Source organism: Platalea leucorodia (genome assembly GCF_965183815.1).
Source record: "Platalea leucorodia genome assembly, chromosome: 11".
NCBI classification, from domain to species: Eukaryota; Metazoa; Chordata; class Aves; order Pelecaniformes; family Threskiornithidae; genus Platalea; species Platalea leucorodia.
This window is the reverse complement of record NC_138833.1, coordinates 1,500,155-1,510,237: the sequence shown is the minus strand read 5'-3', so window position 1 is coordinate 1,510,237 and position 10,083 is coordinate 1,500,155.

Below are 10,083 nucleotides of genomic sequence, written 5' to 3'. Positions count from 1 at the left end.
ATTCTAATATTTTGTAAAATTAACAAATCATAAATCAAAGTAAATACAGCTGTTTCTTTGTAGGAACAGAATTTTGTTAATTTTCTAAGTAACAAACTCCTACAGAACAGGAGAGACAAATTATAGTGCCTGGGTTGTTTTTTTGGTTTGGTTTAGTTTGTTTTTTTTAAATATATATGCAAAGCTTTTCTACTTTTTTAAGCTTACACAGTAGTATGGACTAAGGATGAGTAAAGCCCCCACTGCCTATGTTTCAATTCTAAAACAAGCATCCAAATCCTTTGATGGGTTTATTTAACAGATGACTCGTATAACCAACGCAATGGGAAACGTATCTTCATATACAACCGTCTGTTAGGATGCTGTGCCAGAACACAGAAGGGGAGAATGGACAGTGTTTTTCTTTACTAGTCTCAATTGATATTATCATTTGTTTTTCTTGATATTATCTGATGGAATGCATGGGAGAGGGTTCCAAATGCATCATATAATATGTTAAATGTGTGTGCAAAATATGCATGGCTTCATAATATCAATCTTCACTCTAAAAAAGGTAGATATGACGGAAGGATAAGATTAGTGAGAGTGCTAGCATGGTCTCAGGCCAATACTATTTATTCTTTTTTTTAAGCACCTATTCTTGCAATGAATCAATTCATATAAAACCCAGAAGCCTATAGCCTACAGAAACATATTCATACTTTAATGTTGAGTTTTCAGGCTAGAGGGTTTTTTTTATTATTAATCATTAAGGGTGTCTGAAGATATAATTTCATCTAAAACAGAACATTGCTGCAACGTTATCCATGGCTTGTTGGTACTTGCATTTTAGTAAGGAAATGCTGTTTGCAAGATTATTAATGGAAAGATAGCACATAAATTTGCAAGCAAGCGAGTATGCCCAGTAAATACTTGCCCGATTCCCAGTAGGTTTTGGGATAATCTCTTCAGGAAGAGAAAGAAATATCAGGTAACTTAAGTGATGTAGCTAAATTAACTGAAAGGTTTAAAAGGTAAGCGCAGAAAGCAAGAACACCACTTACTAGTTCATAAGTGAGCCACTAGCATTTTTTTTCATACAAATATATAAAAAAATTAAAAGGTGATTAAGTAGTTGTGACAAAAAGATTTTATTAGAAGGGAGTAACAATATACTGATCACTCACACAAAAATCTAGAGTTGTAGTTTACCAATTGCTAACGAAAGTGTGGAGGAGAATCTAACGAGAGAAATAGCTTACGGATGATAACACAGAGATAGTGAGTGACCTTATTTACTCTGTAAGCTGCTGTTGGATGCTTACGCCCAAAAGAGGTTCTCTTTTTATTTTTGTTTCTTCCTCTGCTATATTTTTCTAACATGAATTGAATGACCATTTACTCATTTACCAAATGATTCTGTGGCACTATGAAACATTCTGGAGATCATTATTAATAAAAGATGACACTCAACTGTACAGTAACTTTTTATTTAACCCAGATCTTAGAGCTTTGCTGCTCTTGTGTTAGTTAATTATTAGAAGACTCTGGATAAAAGTGAAATAGCTGTAACTTACTGAGACTAAAACAGGCCTTTCTCTCCCCTATGTGCCCTTATAGAGATGCATTTAAATGAAAACCTAAATGGCAAATGGTTAAGAAAAAAATTAAAGTGGAATACAGCAAGTTGCACTATCTTTGTTAGAGCAGATTGCAACACGTTTCAGGTTTATTGTCTTCGTAGACTTAAATGTTTTGGCGTCTTTGGTACCCAGGGATTGGGTACCAAGATGAAATGTAAGCACTGCAATGGTTTTCAGAGCAAAAGACTTGTCCTATCCTTCGCAATCTACAGCACAACCATATATTATCCTAAATCCACACGAATGAGCTGCTGTACTCTTACGCTCAGTGGTGATTTGACCAGACGCAAGGAGCTCTAGACTGGTCTATCAGAGGACACTATTGATCATAGCAACTGTCTATCTGCAAATCTTAATGGTTAATGACTTGAGAGGACTGTCTGAAACTGGTTGGTTTATTTTGGTAGTCTACCAAGAGTGATAAATAAAACTCAGCGTTGAAAGAAACTGATTGCAAGAATAGTATTTCTAGGAGAGTTATATTCTGCGCTCGTAGTACAAAGCACTGTATTTCTAATGTGTTTATTTTGCAGACTTGAAAAAGAATTTGACTTATCCTGCATCAGAATGTATATATAAGAGTTGACATTTTCATAAGGCTGTTGCTGATTGTGTGGAAGCAACACACTCCATTCTAGCTAATATAATCTATTTTGGTAACAGACATTTGGGTCAATCTGTTCTCATACAAATTCTTAATAAACACATTCTTCCCCCCCTCCATGCAATCTGAATAGATGGGGAAATGTAAAACAAACGGGCAAGCTAGAAGAATTACATCTTTATATTTCCAAGAAATGTTGTTATTGTTTACTACTATATAGCATGAGGACTATAAAAATAAATCTTTTTATTGTATTCTATGAAGTTTCAGGGTACAATTTCAAAACTGTATTTTCTGAGTCAAAGAATAAAAGCTGGTGTTTCTGCAGACAGATGGCTAAGCATGTAGTTATCCTGTCTGCATGTGCAAACAAAGGTTATTGCAGTCTCATTGCCTGCACCTTGCTTTCAAAACTTGGCCTTCATTTTATTTACAGAGCTGTTTATTAAATAATGTAGGAAGTTGATTCCACTGTGCCTCTTTTTCACAAGGGTTGTAGAAATATAAATGAATTAGGGTTACGTTCTGAAACCATTTTATCTTACAGCAAGATTTAATATGAAGTACATGTAATTAAAATTAGAACTTGAATGCCAACTTCTGATCTACTCTAATGCTTATATATTTGGTTATCTTAGTGGTAGCATTAAATTTTTCAATAATTGAAAAGTATTATTGCATTTAAAAATATTTAGCAACTACTGCACAGTTGTTAAATTTAATAGCTGAACCAGTTTGACTAAAATAATTCAAAATCATTTGAGTCTGTAGTACTTATCAAACCACTCAGACCAATCTGTGAGCTTGAAGAGTCAGTTTCACAAGCATCACCAAACAGCTTATGTCATTCAGCGCTTTATAAAATAAAAGATAATCAAATGCCTGCATGAAGGATTTGTCTTCATGAACAAGAAATACTGCTTTCTAACTCCCAGAGAATTGCCCTGTAAGATATGGTAATCGGAGGGCAGAGAGAAATAGTTCCAGTGACTGGAGTCTGGTGTGTGTGTGTGTTCGTGTGTGCATTGGTTTGGGTTTTTCTGATTCATTTTTTGTTGTTGCTGTTTGGGAGTGGGGTTTTCTTTTTGTTTAGTTGGTTGGTTTTTTTGTACAAGGCAACCTCATAGACAAAGCAGCTTTTTCCTGATGCAGAAAGCATTCCTCTTTTCTGGAAATCAAAAGATTCAGTTTTTGATGAGTTTGCAAGAAAAACCAAGCCTCGGGATCATATTAGCTTCTGGGGAATGTGATGTCTATCCACTATGCGGCTTTATGCTAAGAAACATGACTGACAATCTCTGATCAGGAAAACTTCAAAACTAGAGAAGCTGTGTCAAGATGCTTCTGGGAAAAACCTTCCTGTATCAGAGCCCGTTATCGGGTATAAGTGCTTTACTCTTGACAATAACCCTTGAAGAAGGCCCCAATGTATGTATGCACGATGCTCAGTGCTGTTGTCACAGAACCTGTGTATTTCTAAATCCCAATTTTAAGTCTTTAAGTAATAGAAGCTAAGTTTTGCCCTTGGAGATTCATTTTGCCACAAAAACATTTTTCTGAGATATTTTAATTAAAAGAAACTAGAACCTGAAATTCTGGTGTCAGCATGAAGGGGAAGAAAAACCCCAACAAAAAAACCCAACATTTTTTCCCCCTGCATATTCTGCTTTGAATGACAGGATGGGATGAGAAAAGAGAGGGGAGGGAGAGCTTTTCTAATGAGTAATTTGACGACGACTCCTTTACACTGAAGTACTATTGATCTTTTTTGTTTGGGTTTGGGGTTTTTTTTTTTGGCTGACAACTTAAAGTTCTAGTATAAATCTATGTAAAAATCAGTGTCTTATACCGCATCACGACAAAGGCGGTTCACTTCTGCATGGATCACTGACAAACAAGTATCAATTTAATAAAGTGGTTACAGGGACAAAACAGAGAAGGTGTCCTAACGGTGACAGTGAGATGCTGCTCTCATTTTCCATGGTTCGGCAGTGCAGGGAGGGGTCCATGCTGTAGTTTATGAGACGCAGAGCTTCAAGAAGGCTCTGTAGCCCTTCTGAGCCGCTGAAGACACAAGTGCTTCATCACTGTCTTTTAATTCGGCTTTGTTTTTTGCTACTGGTTTTGTCAATACTGATTTAGTTTTTGTAGCATGTTATAATATGCAGTGTGAAGTATTGAAAAAAGTGGAAATGCGGCAGCGTTTTTGTGCGTTTCTCTCCACTGCGTGCAGCCTGGGTCGGTATCTGTGTTGGTTACCTTGGAAACTGTCGCGGGGTGAAGCGGGATTGGCTGCGATCTCCAATTGATTATTAAAGTCGTGGGCAGTTTCAAGTGGCAGACATCTCATAGGTTGCACAAAGTAAGCAGCACTAAGTGATTCACAATTTAAGATTCTTTTATTTCGAAGTAAGCCACATGAAGCGGTACATCTGTAATGTCTTGAAAGTTTGACTGGAATGAGTAATGCATTGAGAAGTTCATCTTTTTTGAACCTATAGTGTTTTTTGGGTTTTCTCCCCCACCCCCCCACCCGACACTTTTAACTCTTCATTTCATGTCTACAGCTATTCCTTGCCTTCCCCCCCTGGAGATATCTGCTATGGAACATGCTTCTGGCACTAAGAGCAAGGAGCAAAAAAAACCCACAAAACCCTAAACAAAAAAAGCCCCCAAACAATCCCAAAACCCCATACTGAAAACAGGACAGGTCTTTGTAAGAAACTATTCGCTGTTACAAAATATAGTCTTATATTTTATATTGCCAGAGGAATAGAAGCAGTTCACATTCTTTGAGCTGCTTATATTCTTCCCCTTTTTCGTGTCTTAAGAATTTACGTCAAAATTATTTAATAGCCTGTCCTCACATTGCTGACTTCATGAATACTGATAGGCTGCAGAGTGATGCATTCAATATCCTTGATTGTGCTTTGCGTACATCTTTTTCAACAGTACAGGAACACATTGTTTTGTTTTCAACCAAAAATTCACTGGTGACTAAGGCCTTATGTCAAATTGTTTCACTTACCTTTGAAATGGCAAATTGTATGGCATAAAGCAAAAAACATTGTCTCAAGAAATTCTTTACAAAGTCATGGATGATAATGTAGTTCCCCTATACTCTGGTGTTGTCTTCAGCATCTAATGTTACTTGACCAACATTGTCTGTCAAAAAAAGTCGAATATCTGATCTTAGTGAAGAGTTTATATCACATTGCAAAGAGCTAATGTCCCGGATTACTCTAGGATGCTTATATGATTGTATTAGGAGGAAAGAATGAGTGTAAAGTAAAATTACTATATCATTTAGAGATATATTTACCATCTTTATTTTTCAGCTGCTGCTTTCTTAGGAGTAGCATTTCATTTTCATTCTTGAATGACTCCAATACTTTTTTCAGAATTGTAGACATTTTTCAATTCAGAAAATAATGTATAGCTAAAGCACATCTTCAGCTCTGTGCTCAACCCTGACAGTAATTAATAGCAATGGAACAGGTTGCCCAAGGAGGTTTTGCAGTCTCCACCTTTGTAAGTTTTCAGGATCTGACTGAATAAAGGCCTGAGTGATCCTCTCTGACATCAGAGCTGACTGTGCTTTTAGAAGGAGATTAAGCTAAATGACCACTGAGGTCTCTTCCAGCCTGAATTATCCTATGCTATGAACCCTCTCCATGATAACTGTGTGTTATTTCCAGCTAGTGTCTATCTGGCTGTAGCTTTTAGCTATTGGTTTCCATCACTCCTTGTCCTGTTAAAGAACTCTCTGATACTTCGTGCCTCTCTCATTGTGAGTAAATACTTAAATACAACAAGCAAGCTGCCTCTCAGTCTATTTCAAGACAAGCAGCTAGGCAGACACGTAATTTTTCTGCCCTGTAAGTCATTTGCTCCATTTCGCCCTGGACAGGATAGGGCAAAAATACCGAAACTTTTTTGTAATGTGTACATTGAAGCTGGATGCAGAATTCCCCTTTTCAGAGTTTTCAGTGGTGCCTGCAGAAGTCCCCTCTTCCTTCCTGTTTCAAGTTGGTCAAAACTATTCTGAGCAAAGCTCGGAATCAGAAATATTCTGATCAAATCATTTTCTATGCAAATTTGTTTATTATTATTTATTTTGTGAAAAGGAGATCTGAAGCAAACTCCTGTCTTATTTCTTACAAGTTTGCTCAGCAGCTGGACAGTCAGATGTTAAGCACGGACAGCCAGACACGGACACCTGCAGGGCTGCTCCCATCTCTCAGCTCCGCTGTAGCTATATCACTCATTCTTTCAAAGCAGGAAACCCCAGGAATTCAAGGGCTGACCCTCCAGAGCAATCAGCTACCTTTTTCTGCATGGATGGAGTACAGTACCGAATTGTACTCATTTTTTATGTCCAGCAAAAATTAAGCTTATTACATGCAGACAAGTACCTTCATCAACCACATTTGTAATCTTTTGAAAGAATAAAATCAAGATTTTTGTCCAGACCAATTGTCTCTAAAATCATGTAGCTGGGAATTAAGTATTTTTCTATACTTTAATTTGTCAGACTGTTGCAGCAGCTTTCTGTTATTTTGCCAAGAACTGAAGTTGGGCATCTGGCCTGTGGTTACCTGATTCATCCCTCTTGGCATTTTTAGTATGGGCACAACATTGGCTCCCTTCTAATCCTCTGGAGTTTCTCCAGTTTTCCATGATTTATTAGAAAATTAACGCTAGCAGACAAGAGATTTCCTCTGCCTCCTCTCCTTTAGTACTCTTTGGGGTTTTTTGTTTGTTTGTGGTTTTGGTTTTTTTTCTTCTAGGTTTTCTGATTTTTATGATGTTTATCCTTGGTAAGCTTTCCTTAGCATCCTTCCTAATAATTCATTGTCAACAAATTATTTTGTCATCTTCTTCTGCAACAACTTATCCTGAGTTTTGTTTTGGGTTTTTTTCATATAAAGCATTACTGTTTGTACTCTTATTGTATCCCTAATGATTATCAGATGAATTATATCATTTGGTATTGTGTATATACTACAGCTGTTTTTTTCTCCTTTATATGGGGTTTCTACTTTTCATGAAATGACACTATATTATTTAGAACAGCATGCTAAGGCTGATTGTACCTAGGAGGAAAAAAATCCCTCCAAAATTTATTCCAAATTAAAAAGGACAGAATTGCCATGATCTTAGCAGTCCAACTGTCTGGGAGAGGATCCTAGATTCAAATTGAGACAGAGTGGATTGAGATGGCTATATTTCTTATTGAAACATGAAGAACAGAACTTATTAAAGGTTTTCTGTACCACTAATCGTAAAATCAAAGTTGAAAAATAAGATTATACTTAAACATCTTAAGATTTGCTGGGCTAAAGACACTGTCTCTATTTTATCTGATCAATATTCCATTCTTCATAACTCTCGATTTATATTACTATCTCCTTCACTTTTTTTTTTTACTAATCCAGTTTCCACCTTTCACCTCATCACTGAAATGAAGTTATCTCTTTCTAGTACTGTCATAAATTTGGAACTTTTAATATTCTGATCTTTAGAAATCTTTATTTTTTTCAATCTTATTTTTCTAAGTTTTTCTTGCCAGACAATAGATTTCTTCTTTTGAGGGAGAGAGACCCTTCTTAAGCACTGAAGATGGGGAGTGCTGCCTGTTTGTTCATGTTGAAAGAAATTGGTCAGGATGATTAGTCTCTAAATGACCACCAAAGTCCAGAATAGCATCAGTTGCAGTGTTTTCTGTGTTTTGAAAGCTTAATAACATTTTGTTACTCTGGGTGCATGAGATCGTTGGCCAGTCTTCCACAATGAAGTTCTCCTAACATGCTGCTGAGCCCGTACGTTCCAGATGTGTGCTGAAGAAACGGTTCTTCCTGTTCTGTCAGCTGATTCAGAGGTGAGCCTTCCTGGGCTTGTTAGAGCATGGAACATGCATTTGTAACTATGATTTTGGGGTTCTTGGACCTCTGAAACAAGGGATGAATTTCTATCATCTGCTTACTAACTTAAATGGATTATAATCAGTGATTTCAATTCCAGCAACCACCAGCATCAATAATATCAATTATATATGTATTTCTTTCTCATCAGTGAAAATTTCCAATTTATCTTTCATGTTACCCAGTCTTTATCATCGCCATATAAAGAAATGAAATATTTTTTCTCTTTATTTATATTTGATGCCTTAGTATCTCAGTTACTGTTATGTTACATGATACTTTATTGATGATTTTCTAGCCCTCTATTCAGAAAGTTAGTGTCTTTATATATAAAGATTCAGGCTGCTCCATTCAGTGTTTCTTTCTCATGGAAACTTTATTCAATATTATACAAATTAATATCATTAGCTTCATACCAACCATCCAACAAATGGTTTCCTTCAGTTGTAAGAGCTATAAAAATATTGCTTGCACTTTGCCCCCCCCCCCCCCCCCCCCCCCAAGTCTGCCTGGAAAGATACTTCCTATGTGTTAAATTTAGCAAACTGAACAAATGCTTAGCTTCACTTGGTTTGCAGTATTACCTTTATAACCTTTGTTTTCTACATTTGTAATTTGACGAAGTCCTGATGCTTGTGGAGAATTCCCTAATGGTATCTCAAGGACCTGGAATGTTGCTTAGTGCTTTCTCTGATGGACACTTCAGTGTTGAAAGCCAGGTTCTGACCCAGAGTAGCACCCTCAGGTGTCATGAGTTTGACAGGAGATCTTAGCGCACTGCAGTATGGCAGGAGCTGCGGCTGCCTGTTTCGCTTGTGTCGAGCTGTTCCATTCATTCTGTGTCCTCTCCCCTGGACAGTCTCTAGACTTGCCTTCTCCAATGGTTCTTGCTTTCTTGCCTCAGCTTTTCTCCATACAATGTTGTTCCTGTTGTTCTCTGTCTCTAAGGTGTTGTGGTGCCACTAACTGTATCCCATTGCAGATAGGACTAGGGTTCAACCCTAGTTGAACTGCTTGATCTGTATTCTGTGGCACCTCACTTGAGGCCAATCTGTAAAGATGTTTAGGCTCTTAACTCGTTTTGACATCAACGGCATTTGGACATCAGGAAATTTTTTAAAAACAGTTATATGCCTAAATACAGTTAAAAACACTTTTCCTTTGTTTCAGTACCTTATTCATACCTCAAAGATTTGCTTGTGAAGGTTAAGCACTAGAGATTTGGGAGGCACTGAAACACATACCCCAGATAACAAGCTGCAGTGCTATGCAGCTCTCAAACAGAATGCTTGTTTACTAAATGATTCCATTGTAGCAGCAAGTCCCTGTGGCTACGTGTGAAGCAGTGAGGATGCAACAATACTTAATAGATGGTGTTTTGAATATACAGTTAGGCTGGGAAATTGTCTCCTGTAACATCTCACCAGTTTGCAAAAATGAGCTGACTTAGGAGTAGTGCTCACTGGCAGGTTATGCCTGACTTCAGTCATCATCTCCCCATTAAGTCAGCTCTAAAATTCTCAGCCTGATCATACTTGCATCAGTTCATATTTGCATCCTAGGAAACACCACTGCGATGAACCGGTAGATACCGAGCAGCTGTAACACCAACAAAAAAACCAAACCAAAACAAAAAACCCCACCCTCAAACCAATGAATGTCTATCAATGTTTTGATTGTGTTCAGACTGCTTACAGGCCCAATTCAATGGAACTAAATCTTTGCCGGACTGGATTTACGTAACAAAGGGCAGGGTTGCTTCTTGTAGTCCAAACTTAATGGTAGGCGTTGTTAGAATGCACATATATGGCGACTGGCTTCATATAGCAATATTTTTTTCAAGAGGACATAGGTGAATCAAATCCTTGTCTATGAGAATTCGGAGATGAAGCGTGGTTTTATCTCCCTTTTACCTGAAAATAGGCAAGTTCAT